This window comes from Oryctolagus cuniculus, chromosome 7 (assembly GCF_051225735.1).
Source record: "Oryctolagus cuniculus isolate XC-2025 breed Fujian yellow rabbit chromosome 7, ASM5122573v1, whole genome shotgun sequence".
Lineage (NCBI taxonomy): Eukaryota > Metazoa > Chordata > Mammalia > Lagomorpha > Leporidae > Oryctolagus > Oryctolagus cuniculus.
The window spans coordinates 25289161-25304081 of record NC_142873.1 but is presented as its reverse complement, the minus strand read 5'-3'; the positions used below and the strand labels follow the sequence as shown (position 1 = coordinate 25304081).

The following is a 14921-nucleotide window of genomic DNA, read 5'->3' as shown; positions in this document are numbered from 1 at the left end:
GGGGACAGATAATAATTGCCTCCAAACGGAGTTTCTCTGCGATTTGCAGGTTAATTCAGTCAGTATTGCACAGGCAGTCAGCTGGAGGGGTGGATGAATCCGGGAACAGCCGGTTTCCTTGCGACTAAATCAAGCCCAATATCATTATGGATTCTTGCATTTCTTTAGCTTTTTTCTCATTTTTCTTATTTATCATGGTTTGTAATGAATTTTCTGATGTGATCTTTGATTTTGAGGCTGGCATATTGAGTTCAGGGCATAAGAGGAAGGTTCTCTTTCAAAAAGCACACAGGTGTTGGCTTGCTCCAATTCTGGCTTGCTGTCATTGTTTTGGGTGCTTCAGGCAATTTGTGGTTTCTTCAACATCAATTTCCTAAATGTTTTCTGGGTCTGAGTTGGTTTTGCCTTCTTCCTTCCCAAATTTTGTATTCTGACACAATATAAACAAGAGTTTCGGCAGAGTAGCCATTATGAACTAAAAAACAGAACAAATAGGCGTTTGAAGCTTAGACATCTACAAGTAACACGACCAAGGTGAGTTTTTGTGTTTTGGAAACTAAAATGGAACACTTTGGCTGAGGTGACAGACATTAATTGCCTCCAAACAGAGTTTCACTGCGATTTACAGGTTCATTCAGTCAGAATTCCACAGGCAGTCAGCTGGAGGGGTGGATGAATCCGGGAACAGCCGGTTTCCTTGTGACTAAATCAAGCCCAATATCATTATGGATTCTTGCATTTCTTTGGCTTTTTTCTAATTTTATTATTGATCGTGGTTTGTATTGAATTTTCTAATGTCAGCTTTGGTTTTAAGGCTGCAATATGGAGTTCAGGGCACCGGAGGAATGGTCTCTTTAAATCAGGGCACTGCTGTTGGCTTGCTCCAATTCTGCCTTACTGTCATTGTTTTGGGTGTTTCAGGCAATTTGTTGTTTCTTGAGCGGCAATTTCCTATATGTTTTCTGGGTCTGAGTTGGTTTTGCCTTCTTCCTTCCCAAATTTTGTATTCTGACGCAATATAAACAAGAGTTTGGACAGAGTAGCCATTATGAAATAAAAAACACAACAAATAGGCGTTTGAAGCTTAGAAATCTACAAGTAACATGACCAAGGTGAGTTTTTATGTTTGGGAAACTAAAATGGAACACTTTGGCTGAGGTGACAGATAATAATTGCCTCCAAACGGAGTTTCACTGCGATTTACAGGTTCATTCAGTCAGAATTCCACAGGCAGTCAGCTGGAGGGGTGGATGAATCCGGGAACAGCCGGTTTCCTTGCGATTAAATCAAGCCCAATATCATTATGGATTCTTGCATTTCTTTGGCTTTTTTCTCTTTTTTCTTATTTATCATGGTTTGTAATCAATTTTCTGATGTGATCTTTGGTTTTGAGCCTGCAATATGGAGTTCAGGGCACAGGAGGAGGTTTCTTTTTCAATCAGGGCACAGCTGTTGGGTGCTCCAATTCTGGCTTGCTGTCATTATTTTGGGTGCCTCAGCCAATTTGTGGTTTCTTGTGTGGCAATTTCCTTAATGTTTTCTGGGTCTGAGTCGGTTTTGCCTTCTTATTACCAAATTTTTTATTCTGACGCAATACAAGCAAGATTTTGGACAGAGTAGCTATTATGAAAGAAAAAAAAGCACACATGAAATTGGCCTTTCAGAATTAGAAATCTACAGGCAACACAACCAAGATGAGTTTCTGTGTTTTGGTAATCACATGAAACCCTTCTGCTGAGGGGACAGATACTAATTCCCTCCAAATTGAGTGTGAGTGCCATTTTGAAGTGAATTCCATCAGAATTCCAAAGTCAGTCTGTGGAATAAGGGGATGAATCTGGAAACAGCCACTTTCCTTGTGTCTAAATCCAGCCAAATATCACAAAGGACTCTTGCATTTCTTTGGCTTTTTTCATATTTCCCTTATTTTTTTTAACTTTTATTTAATGAATATAAATTTCCAAAGTACGATTTATGGATTACAATGGCTTCCCCTTCATACCGTCCCTCCCACCCACAACCCTCCCCTTTCCCACTCCCTCTCCCCTTCCATTCACATCAAGATTCATTTTCGATTATCTTAATATACAGAAGATCAGCTTAGTATACCTTAAGTAAGGATTTCAACAGTTTGCTCCCACACAGAAACATAAAGTGAAAAATAATAAATGATTTTTTTAAATGATGATGAAATCAGATCAGACCTATTGTCATGTTTAATCCTAGTAAGAGTCAAGTTCTTTTTTTTTTTTTACAGAAGATCAGTTTAGTGTACATTAAGTAAAGATTTCAATCGTTTGCACCCCCATAGAAACACAAAGTGAAATATACTGTTTGAGTACTCGTTATAGCATTAAGCCTCAGTGTACAGCACATTAAGGACAGAGATCCTACATGAGGAGTAAGTGCACAGTGACCCCTGTTGTTGACTTTACAAATTGACACTCCTGTTTATGGCATCAGTAATCTCCCTATGCACCAGTCATGAGTTTCCAAGGCTATGGAAGCCCCTTGAGTTCTCCGACTCTTATCTTGTTTAGACACGGTCATAGTCAAAGTGGAGGTTCTGTCCTCCCTTCAGAGAAAGGCACCTCCCTCTTTGAAGACCTGTTCTTTCCACTGGGATCTCACTCACTGAGATCTTTTTGCCAGAGTGTCTTGGCTTTCCATGCCTGAAATACTCTCATGGGCTTTTCAGCCAGATCCGAGTGCCTTTAGGGCTGATTCTGAGGCCAGAGTGCTATTTAGGACATCCGCCATTCTATGAGTCTGCTGAGTATCTCACTTCCCATGTTGGATCACTCTCCCCTTTATTTATTCTATCGGTTAGTGTTAGCAGTCTACCGTTGATGGGCATTTAGGTTGGTTCCAGGTCTTAGCTATTGTGAATTGAGCTGCAATAAACATTAGGGTGCAAACCGCTTTTTTGTTTGCCAATTTAAATTCCTTTGGGTACATTCCAAGGAGTGGGATGGCTGGGTCGAACAGTAGGGTTATCTTCAGGTTTCTGAGGAATCTCCAGACTGACTTCCATAGTGGCTTGACCAGTTTGCATTCCCACCAACAGTGGGTTAGTGTCCCTTTTTCCCCACATCCTCGCCAGCATCTGTTGTTGGTAGATTTCTGCATGTGAGCCATTCTAACCGGGGTGAGGTGAAACCTCATTGTGGTTTTGATTTGCATTTCCCTGATTGCTAATGACCTTGAACATTTTTTCATGTGCCTGTTGGCCATTTGGATTTCCTCTTTTGAAAAATGTCTATTGAGGTCCTTGGCCCATCTCTTAAGTGGGTTGTTGGTTTTGTTTTTGTGGAGTTTCTTGATCTCTTTGTAGATTCTGGTTATTAACCCTTTATCTGTTGCATAGTTTGCAAATATTTTTTCCCATTCTGTCGGTTGTCTCTTCACTTTCCTATTTCTTTTGCAGTACAGAAACTTCTCAATTTGATGCAATCCCAATAGTTGATTTTGGCTTTGCCTGTGCCTCCCGGGTCTTTTCCAGAAATTCTTTGCCTGTGCCAATATCTTGAAGGGTTTCTCCAATGTTCTCTAGTAACTTGATGGTGTCAGGTCATAGATTTAGGTCTTTAATCCATGTTGAGTGGGTTTTTGTGTAAGGTGTAAGGTAGGGGTCTTGCTTCATGATTCTGCATGTGGAAATCCAATTTTCCCAGCACCATTTATTGAATAGACTGTCCTTGCTCCAGGAATTAGTTTTAGATCCTTGGTCAAATATAAGTTGGCTGTAGATGTTTGGGTTGATTTCTGGTGTTTCAATTCTGTTCCATTGGTCTATCCATCTGTTTCTGTACCAGTACCATGCTGTTTTGATTACAACTGCCCTGTAGTATGTCCTGAAGTCTGGTATTGTGATGCCTCCGGCTTTGTTTTTGTTGTACAAGATTCCTTTAGCTTTTCGAGGTCTCTTGTGCCTCCATATAAATTTCAGCACCATTTTTTCTAGATCTGAGAAGAAGGTCTTTGGTATCTTGATTGGTATTGCATTGAATTTATAAATTGCTTTTGGGAGAATGGACATTTTGATGATATTGATTCTTCCAATCCATGAGCATGGAAGATTTTTCCATTTTTTGGTATCCTCTTCTATTTCTTTCTTTAAGGTTTTGTAATTTTCATCGTAGAGATCTTTAACATCCTTGGTTAAGTTTATTCCAAGGTATTTGATTGTTTTTGTAGCTATTGTGAATGGGATTGATCTTAGAAGTTCTTCCTCAGCCATGGCATTGTCTGTGTATACAAAGGCTGTTGATTTTTGTGCATTGATTTTATACCCTGCTACTTTGCCAAACTCTTCTATGAGTTCCCATTGTCTCTTAGTAGAGTTCTTTGGGTCCCCTAAATAAAGAATCATGTCATCTGCAAAGAGGGATAGTTTGAGTTCTTCCTTCCCAATTTGTATCCCTTTAATGTCTTTTTCTTGCCTAATAGCTCTGGCTACAACCTCCAGAACTATATTGAATAGCAGTGGTGAGAGTGGACATCCCTGTCTGGTACCAGATCTCAGTGGAAATGCTTCCAACTTTTCCCCATTCAATAGGATGTTGGCTGTGGGTTTTTCATAGATTGCTTTGATTGTATTGAGGAATGTTCCTTCCAAACCCAGTTTGCTTAGAGTTTTCATCATGAACAGGTGTTGTATTTTATCAAATGCTTTCTCGGCATCTATTGAGATAATCATATGGTTTTTCTTCTGCAGTCTGTTAATGTGGTGTATCACATTGATTGTCTTGCGCACATTAAACCATCCCTGCATACCAGGGATAAATCCCACTTGGTCTGGGTGGATGATCTTTCTGATGTGTTGTTGCATTCTATTGGCGAGAATTTTATTGAGGATTTTTTCATCTATGTTCATCAGGGATATTGGTCTGTAATTCTCTTTCAGTGCTGCATCTTTTTCCGGCTTAGGAATTAAGCTGATGCTGGCTTCATAGAAAGAATTTGGGAGGATTCCCTCTTTTTCGATTGTTCTGAATAGTTTGAGAATTGGAGTCAGTTCTTCTTTAAATGTCTGGTAGAATTCAGCAGTGAATCCATGTGGTCCTGGGCTTTTCTTTGTTGGGAGGGCCTTTATTACTGTTTCAATTTCTGTCTCAGTTATGGGTCTGTTTAGGTTTTCAATGTCTTCTTGGTTCAATTTAGTTAGGTTGCATGTGTCCAGGAATCTATCCATTTCTGATAGGTTTCCCTGTTTGCTGGCATACAAGTCCTTGTAGTAATTTCTGATGATTCTTTTTATTTCTGTGGTGTCTGTTGTTACATTTCCTTTTTCATCTCTGATTTTATTGATTTGTGTCTTTTCTCTTCTTTTTTTAGTTAGTTGGGCCAATGGGGTGTCAATTTTGTTTATTTTTTCAAAAAACCAGCTCCTCGTTTGGCTGATTTTTTGGAACGTTTTTCTTGATTCAATCCTGTTGATTTCTTCTCTGATTTTAATTATTTCTCTTCTCCTACTAGATTTGGGTCTGGTTTGCTGCAGTTTTTCTAGATCCTTGAGATGCGTTGAAAGCTCATCTATTTGGTGCCTTTCCAATTTCTTGATGTAGGCACCTATTGATATAAACTTTCCTCTTAACACTGCTTTTACTGCATCCCATAAGTTTTGGTATGTTGTGCTGTTATCCTCATTTACTTCCAGAAAGTTTTTGATTTCTCTTTTGATTTCTTCTATGACCCATTGTTCATTCAGGAGCATGTTGTTCAATCTCCATGTGTTTGTGTATGCTCTAGGGATTCCTGAGTTGCTAATTTCCAACTTCATTCCTTTATGGTCTGAGAAGCTGCATGGTATGATTCTAATTCTTTTGAATTTGCTGAGACTTGCTTTATGGCCTAGTATGTGGTCAATCCTAGAGAAGGTTCCATGTGCTGCTGAGAAGAATGTAAAATCTTTAGCTGTAGGATTGAAAGTTCTGTATATATCTGTTAGATCCATTTGGGCTATAGTGTCATTTAAATCTACTGTATCCTTGTTGATCTTCTGTCCTATTGATCTGTCTATTTCTGAGAGTGGAGTATTGAAGTCCCCCAGTACTATTGTATTGGGGTCTAAGTCTCCCTTTAAGTCCATTAACAAATCTTTTAGATAAACCGGTGCCCTGTAGTTAGGTGCATATACATTGATAATTGTTATATCTTCCTGCTGAATTGATCCCTTAATCATTATGTAGTGTCCCTCTTTGTCTCTCTTAATGGTTTTTGTGGTAAAGTTTATGTTGTCTGATATTAAGATGGCTATGCCCGCTCTTTTTTCATTTCTGTTGGCATGGTATATCTTTTTCCAGCCTTTCACTTTCAGTCTGTATGGATCTTTGTTGGAAAGATGTGTTTCTTGTAAGCAGCAAATAGATGGGCTTTGTTCCTTAACCCAATCAGCCAATCGGTGTCTTTTAACTGGACAGTTCAGGCCATTCATGTTCAATGTGACTAATGATAACTGGTAACTTTGCCCTGCCATTTGCCAAAGAGAAGTTCTAATATATGCTTTGAATTCCCTGTGATCTTTTGCTGTGAGGTTTCCTTCCTTGGTTTCCTTCCTTTACCTTCTTTCATATTGATGACCGTGTTTCTGTGTTTCTGTGTGTAACACATCTTTAAGCATCTTTTGCAGGGCTGGACGAGTGGCAACAAATTCTTTCAATTTCTGTTTGCTATGAAAAGTCTTTATTTCACCTTCATTCACAAATGATAGCTTTGCAGGATATAATATTCTGGGCTGGCAGTTTTTCTCTCTTAGTACCTGGGCTATATCTCGCCATTCCCTCCTAGCTTGTAGAGTTTCTGATGAGAAGTCAGCTGTGAGTCTGATTGGAGATCCTCTGAGAGTAATCTGACGTTTCTCTCTTGCACATTTTAGGATCTTTTCTTTATGTTTCACTGTGGAGAGTTTAATTACAACGTGTTGTGGTGAGGATCTCTTTTGGTCGTGTGTATTAGGGGTTCTGTGAGCTTCCTGTACTAGGATTTCTCTGTCCTTCTCCAAACCTGGGAAATTTTCTGCTAATATCTCACTAAAAAGGCCTTCTAATCCTTTCTCCCTCTCCATGCCTTCAGGAACTCCTAGAAGTTGGGTTTTTTAATAGTATCCTGAAGATTCCCGACAATATGTTTTAGATTTCTAATTTCCTCTTCTTTTCTTTGGTCTGACTGTATCCTTTCCTGTTCTCTGTCTTCTAAGTCCAATATTCTCTCTTCTGCTTCACCCATTCTGTTTGTAAGGCTCTCTATTGTGTTTTTCATTTGATCTATTGAATTCTTCACTTCAGTCACTATCACAGTTTCCTGTTGTACTAGTTGTTTTGTTTCATTTTGATTCCTCCTTAATATTTCATTTTCACGAGAGAGATTTTCTATCTTGTCCATTAAGGATTTCTGTAGTTCCAGAATTTGTTTTTGAGAACTTCTTAATGTTCTTATCAATTTTTTGAGATCTGCTTCTTGCATTTCTTCTATGTCATCATCTTCATAATCTTGAATTGGGGTGTCTTTTTCATTTGAGGGCGTCATGGTGACTTCCTTGTTTTTATTACCTCGGTTTTTGCGTTTGTTATTTGGCATATTGGAGATATTTGGTTTCTTCACTGTGGTGCTTTTTCTTGTTATACTATGACTATGGACTCTCTGTTTTTGATGGAGCCTTAGAGGCTTGAGATGGGTGTGGCCTGAGAGCTCTGTTTGGTGTGCCAAAGGTGACACTCCAAGGTTAGGCATGGTAGATCTGTCTCTCTTTCTTTCTTTCTTTCATTCAAAAGGGAAGTAATTCCACACAGCTGAACGAAGTTGGAGGTAGTTAGCAGGCAAATGATATACCCACAGGAGCCAGAGATTGGAAGCTCTTTCCCAAGGACCACACAGGGAATCTGTTCTGCCCTCAGAGTGGGCTCAAATTCTCCTTCAGTCTCCCACTGGGTTGCCAAAGTTACGGAATTGTAGTGTCTCTGGAGAGTACTCACGTGAATTCTGTGAGTTCTCTCCCCCACCATCTCTTTTTTCACAGTCTCAGTTCAGCAGCACCACAAATTCACTAGGTCCTAATCTCCTGTTAATTCGCCCTGCCCAGAGTCAGGTTTTTCTGCTAGGCTCAGGGCCGGTGCAGACCTGAGGTCGCTCTGCTTATGACGTATGTCCAAGATGGCGCCTGCTCTTTGTCTTGCTCGCCTTTGAGAGGTGAGCGGAGAGAGAGAAACCCATATCATAATATTTAAACAAGTAATTATAATCATTTTATCTCTATTTCCAGTCTTCCTTGAGAATGGGGACTGCCTGAGATACCCAGATTATTCAACAGATATAATGGATAGTATGGAAAATGGTTTTCAGGGTGAAGTTTTATTTTCATTATCAAAGTTGAATAAAATAAGTGTGATTTTTCATCTTCTGAACTTAATCATAGTTGTTTGGAGTTACTGCAGACAAACAATGAAGATGCAGCAGGAGGAACATAGGAAAAGTCAACAGAAATTTCAGAGATGCCAGCCTTGATATCCTTGAGCCACTGAACTAAACTCTCCAGAATTCTGAAGAGACAAAAAATTTTCTGTGTTTAATTCACTATTAACTAGATATTTCTCCCTGATATGCTTGCTTGCTCTATTCATAGCCTAAATGGCAGACATACTGAGCCAGGCTGTATTATGCTTCCATGCTTTTGACTCACACAGGCCCCTGTGACTAGATGTGCCTTTTCTCTTTGATTACCTAGATTTTTGAATAAGGTAGAGTGTACTTTATTACATAATTTTATTCCTCATTTAATCATCTATCACTTCAGTATTACAGATAATTCATCTTTGGTCCTTATTATAACTTGTGTATTCCTCATACTGCCTATAGCACTGACATTTGTTTATATCTGCATTTCTCTGAATTTCTCCTTAACTTTATTCCATTATTGTCCTCTACTGAAAACTTTATTGTATAATTTCACCCCAATTGTTCTCTTTCCTTCACTAAATTTTAATACTACCAATATGCTCTAGATATGTTTATATATTGCATGCATATCTATGTTAATACATAAAAACAGTAAGATTTTTCAATCCTGAGACAAATCACTCTTGCCTACTTTGGGCAGTACCATCTCTATCAAGAATGTATGTTCATAGTCAACATTTTGTAGGCATATGTTCAAATAATAAAATCTTGACTTTTAGAAATTTAACACAAAAGCTCTGCATGAGGCAAACACTTTCCTAATTTATATTTCAATCTACTCCTTGGTTTGACTTTTGTTTTCATCTATGTAAGACATTTATCCTAATTTGAATTATTTCTATTGAGAATGGCAGGTGGACAGGACAGACTCAAATGGTTAACACAAAAAGGTTAATATTGACTTATGTGATGAAAAAGATTGGATAAAATTTTGACTTCAGACATAGTTTAATTCAGAGTCTTAAAAAGCATCACCACAATACAGTTCTTACATTCTTTTGGGTCTGGCATATTCTTTACCTTTGACTTATTCCAAAATTTGTATTCTGTAGCCCATGGGTCACAATTTTATAAATTTCTCTTCAGAGTATACTTATGGAAGTCAGACACCTCCTGCCACAGTGTTAGGAAGGGAATGCCAAGAGAGGAAGGCCTGAGAAACTTCTCAAAGTGAATTCTTTTAAGTACAATTCAAGAGAGAAGCAGAACACAGCTTTGTAATCTTGATATTAAAAAAAGAACAAAAGAAAAGCGCCAGCCTCGGTGGCTGAGGAGAGCAGGAGGAGGTGGTGGTGGTGGGAAGATGCTGCTCTTTGGTGTAAATTGCAATCGATTAGGGATCATTTCTCAGAATCGAGTTAGAAGTGAGAGTTCAGATAAGTGAGGCCGCCATTGCTGCTTTGAACACCTCAGAAGGGGAGAATGGATTTATCAGGAGTGAAAAAGAAGAGCTTGCTAGGAGTCAAAGAAAATAATAAAAAGTCCAGCACTAGGGCTCCTTCTCCTACCAAGCGCAAAGACCGCTCTGACGAGAAGTCCAAAGACTGCTCCAAAGATAAAGGGGCCACCAAGGAGTCCAGTGAGAAGGATTGCAGCCAGGACAAGGTGCAAAAGTGGCGCAGCACTTCCAGCAGCAGCAGCAGCACCAGGTCTCGCTCCAGCTCGGGCTCCAGCACCAGCACCAGCATGGGCTCCAGCAGCAGCTCCAGCTCCTCCTCAGCATCCAGCCACTCCGGCAGCTCCAGCTCCTCCCACAGCTCCAGCTCCAGCAGCTCCTCTGGCTCCCCAAACCCCTCCCAGCACAGGCACCACAGATGGTGCTCATGCTCCAAATCCAAACCCCCTAAAAGAGATGAAAAGGAGAGGAAAAGACGGAGCCCATCCCCTAAACCCACCAAAGTGCACATTGGGAGGCTCACCAGGAATGTGACCAAGGACCACATCATGGAGATATTTTCCACCTATGGGAAGATTAAAATGATTGACATGCCTGTCGACAGGATGCACTCCCACCTGTCAAAGGCTACGCTTATGTGGAGTTTGAGAACCAGATGAGGCTGAGAAGGCACTGAAGCACATGGACGGAGGACAGATTGATGGCCAGATACTGCTACTGCTGTGCTGACCCCCTGGCCCCAGCCACCCCCTTGACGATTCAGTCCTCCCAGGAGAATGCTCCTACTGCCTCCTATGTGGCGCCAGTCACCCCCACGGATGTGGAGAAGGTATCGCTCCCCGAGGTGCAGGCCTCCCGTGTTCCGGCGATCCTGCTCTCCTGGCAGCCACTGCCACAGGAGCCGCTCCAGCTCCAACTCTTCCCGATAAGCAGAGCCAGTGAAACTCATGCCCCTGTAACTTATGTCCCATCCTCCTCAGTTTTGTTGCTTTCCTAGCCAGAAAAGGATCAGTAGGAAAGGGAATTCCTCACTCAGGCAGGCTCAGAGGCCTTGGTGGAGACGTCTCTGCAGGTCGGTCCTGGCTGCAGCCCTGCTGGTGTGGGGTTGTGCCCTGACAGACGCCCTCCAGTTCCAGAGCTAGAAAGTCACCCATTCCTTGTTTCCAAGAGTCCCTTCGGCAGGGACGAGTGAGGCTCCTGGTACAACGCAGCTCCACCTGGGAGTGCACTGACCCACAGGTGGCCTGGGCCAGGCTGTAGCTTGCTCACCCTTGCTGGGCACAGCTGTCCTACATCAGCTCCTGTTGGGCCAGAGGGTGGCCATGAGTGGCTCTGTCTCCCATACTCACAGACAGCCCTCCAGGTCTTGGTGAGCCAAGAGCTCGCACTGCAGGGTCATCATGGAAACCCCCATTGGCACCTGCCACTCAGGGTGGGCCTGCTGGTTACCTTGGCAACATGTACATTACTCTTTCGGCTTTTAGTGCACAGTCAGTACTATCAAATTCCTGTTTTGTTTTGTAACTTTGTAGCATTTTAGATACCTGTTGCGTTTGTGCTTTGTTGTGTAGATGGGAGAATTGTGTTGAACAAACCCAGGTTAGAACGCAAAAAAAAAAAGTAAGAAAAATATATTATATGTGCTGCAGAATGGTATTAGAATAAAAATAAATAAATAGGCCAATGGAATGCAATAAAGACCTAGAAATAAACACACGCATCTACAGGAAACTGATCTTTGACAAAGGTGCTCAGAATATACATTAGAGAAAGGGATATGTTCTCAATAAATGATGCAGGAAGAATTTGATTTCCAAAGGGAGAAGAATGAAAATAGACTATCTTTCACTATGCATAAAGGCCTACATATAAGACTTGAAACTATGAAACTTCTAAAAGAAACCATAGGATTTGATTAGACACAGATTATAGCAAGGTTATTATAAAATCAGGCTGCAAATATACAAGAAACAAAAGCAAAAACATACAAATAGGACTTCCTTAAACTGAAGTGCCGCAAAGGAAACAATCAGCAATCCTACAGAATGGGAACAACCTAAATGCCCATGAAGTGATGAATGGGTAAATAAAATGTAGCTTATACATACAAATACAATGGATTGCCAGTCAACACTGTTATTTGTGACAACATGGATGGAATTGTAGGTCATAATGTTAAGTTAAGTGGGTCAGGCACAGAAAGACAACTGCAGCATGATCTCACTCATATGTGGAATCTAAAAAGTTTATTTAAAAGTTGAAAGTAGGGACCGGCACTGTAGCATGGTGGGTAAAGACCTGCCTGCAATGCCGGCATCCCATATGGGCACCAGTTCGAGTCCCGGCTACTCCACTTCTGATCCAGCTCCAAGAAGGTGTTTGTTCTGAGAAAGCAGCAGCACCAAGGAAATCTGTGCAAATCCTGCTGGCTTTTAGAGTCACTGGTCCAGAATGAACAAAACAGAAGCAGGAGATGGATGTGGTCCAATCAAGTCAAGTTGAACGCTAGTCCAGGAAACAAGGGACTCTTCTCACTTCAAGTTGAGTGGAACTGGCCAATGTGTGCAGTGCCCAGGTGCCAGAGAGTTCTGTTGGTGTAGGTTTTTTAGCTGTGTTCACTGTTGCTATGAACATGTACTCACTATTTGGGTCACGCATACTTGATTGATATTTCTCTTTTGAAAGCCAAAAAATAAATATGCATCCAAAAATGTAGACTACTGCAAAAGCTGCACATCCTATGGGTAACCAGAACTTCATCTGGCAACAGACCTGTGATTCATGAATGTGCAAATACTCTCCTCTGAGAATCTCTACTTGAAAAGGAAGAGGATCAAAAATTGATACTTTGCAGAAGTAATAGCTGGCATGAGAACTGCCCAAATCATATAGGAAAAAAGAGACTGTTGTTGAATAATTAAAATTGACAGAATTTCAGAGCCTTAGTGGACACCAGTCTCCTTTGTCTGCCAGAGGTCACAGAGGACTTGTCTCCCTGACAGCATAAACTAGACTACAGAAGCAATGTCTCTCTAAATACAGGTTACAGAACTCACATAAGCTGAAACTGTTCACCCAGGATACAGAACTCCTGTATACTGTGTCTCCAACACTCAGTCTTCAGAACTCCCATAAGCTGCATCTCCCTACACCCAGACTACAAATCTCCCATGTACTGTGTTTTCCTACTCCCAAGCTAGAGAACTCCCACAAACTGCATCTCCTATACTCAGGCTACAGAACTCCCATAAATTGCGTATCTCTACACCCAGGTTACAGAACTCCTGTAAACTGCCTCTATCTATACCCAGTTACAGAACTCTCTTAAGCTGTGTCTCCTACACTCAGGCTACAGAAATCCTGTATACTGCGTATGCCTACTCCCAGGCTACAGAACTCTTCTAAACTGCTTCTCTCTACACCCAGGATACAGAACTCCCATAAGCTACGTCTTTCTACACCCAGGCTACAGAACTCACATAAACTTAGTCTCTCTACACGCAGGTTACAGAACTTCCATAAGCTGTGTCTCTACACCCGGGATACTGAACTCCCGTAAGCTGCATTTCCTACACTCAGGCTACAGATATCCCATATACTCTTCTAAACTCCTTCTCCCTCCACCCAGGAACCAGAACTTGCATAAGCTGTATATCTCTACACTAAGGTTACAGAATTCCCGGACTGCATCTCCAAAACTCAGGCTTTAGAACTCCCATAAACTGCGTCTCCCTACACCAGGTTACAGTTCTCAGGTATACTGCATTTACCTACTCCCAGGCTACAAAACGCTTGTAAACTGCTTCTCACTACACCCAGGCGACAGAACTCCCATAAGCTGCGTCTCTCTACACCCAGGTTACAGAACTCCCATAAGCTGTGTTTCCTACACTCAGCCTACAGAAATCCAGTATAAAGCGTATTCCTACTCCCAGGCTACAGACCTCGTGTAAACAGCGTCTCTCTACACTGGGTTACAGAACTCCCGTTAGCTGTGTCTCTCTACACCCAGGTTACAGTACTCCTGTAAACTGAATCTCTCTGCAGCCGGGTTATAGAACTCGTGAGCTGAGTCTCCTACACTCAGGCTACAGATAACCCATATATTGAGTGTGCCTACTCCCAGGCTACAGAACTCCCATAAAGTGTGTCTCTCTACACCCGGGTTACAAACTCTCATAAGCTGAGTCTTCTACACTCAGGCTACAGAAATCCGGTATACTGTGTATGCCTACTCCCAGGCTACAGAACTCGTGTAAACTGTTTCTCTCTACATCCACCTTACCGAACTCCCATATGCTGCTTCTCCAACTCTCAGTCTACAGATCTATTGTAAAATGTATATACCTACTCCCAGGCTACAGAACTCTTATAAACTGCTTCTACATCCAGGTTAGAGAATTCCTGTAAACTGCATCTCTCTGCACCCGGGTTACAGAACTCTCGTAAGCTGAGTCTCCTACACTCAAGCTACTGAAATCCCTTATATTTTGATGCCTACTCCCAGGCAACAGAACTCCCATAATGTGCGTCTCTCTACACTCAGGATAGAGAACTCCCGTATGCTGCATCTCATAAACTAAGGCTACAGAATTCCCGTATACTGTGTATGCCTACTCCCAGGCTACAGAACTCTTCTAAATTGCTTTTCTCTATACCCAGGATAGAGAACTCCTGTAAACTACATCTCTCTACACCCAGGTTAGTGGACGCCTGTTAGCTGTGTCTCTCCACCCCCATGTTATACAACTCTGGTAAGCTGTGTCTCCTACACTCAGGCTACAGAAATCCCCTATACTACGTATGACTTCTTCCAGGCTACAAAACTCCCGTAAACTGCGTCTTTCTACACTCCAGTTAAAGAACTCCGGGAAGCTGCATCTCTCTACACACAGGTTACAGAACTCTCGTATACTGAGCCCCCTACACTCAGGGTACAGAAATCCAGTATACCGAATATGCCTATTCCCAGGCTACAGAACTCTTGTAAACTGCGTCTCTCTGCATGCAGGTTACAGAAATCCCATAAGCTCCCTCTCTCTACAACCAGAAAACAGAGCTCCTGTAAACT

At 41.5% G+C, this 14921-nt stretch overlaps 1 pseudogene; it reads left to right on the top strand.

Annotated features, from left to right (window-relative positions):
* Positions 1-9876: 9876 nt before the first annotated feature.
* On the top strand, positions 9877-10899 carry LOC100353657 (RNA-binding protein with serine-rich domain 1 pseudogene; annotated as a pseudogene).
* The last annotated feature ends 4022 nt before the right edge of the window (positions 10900-14921 follow it).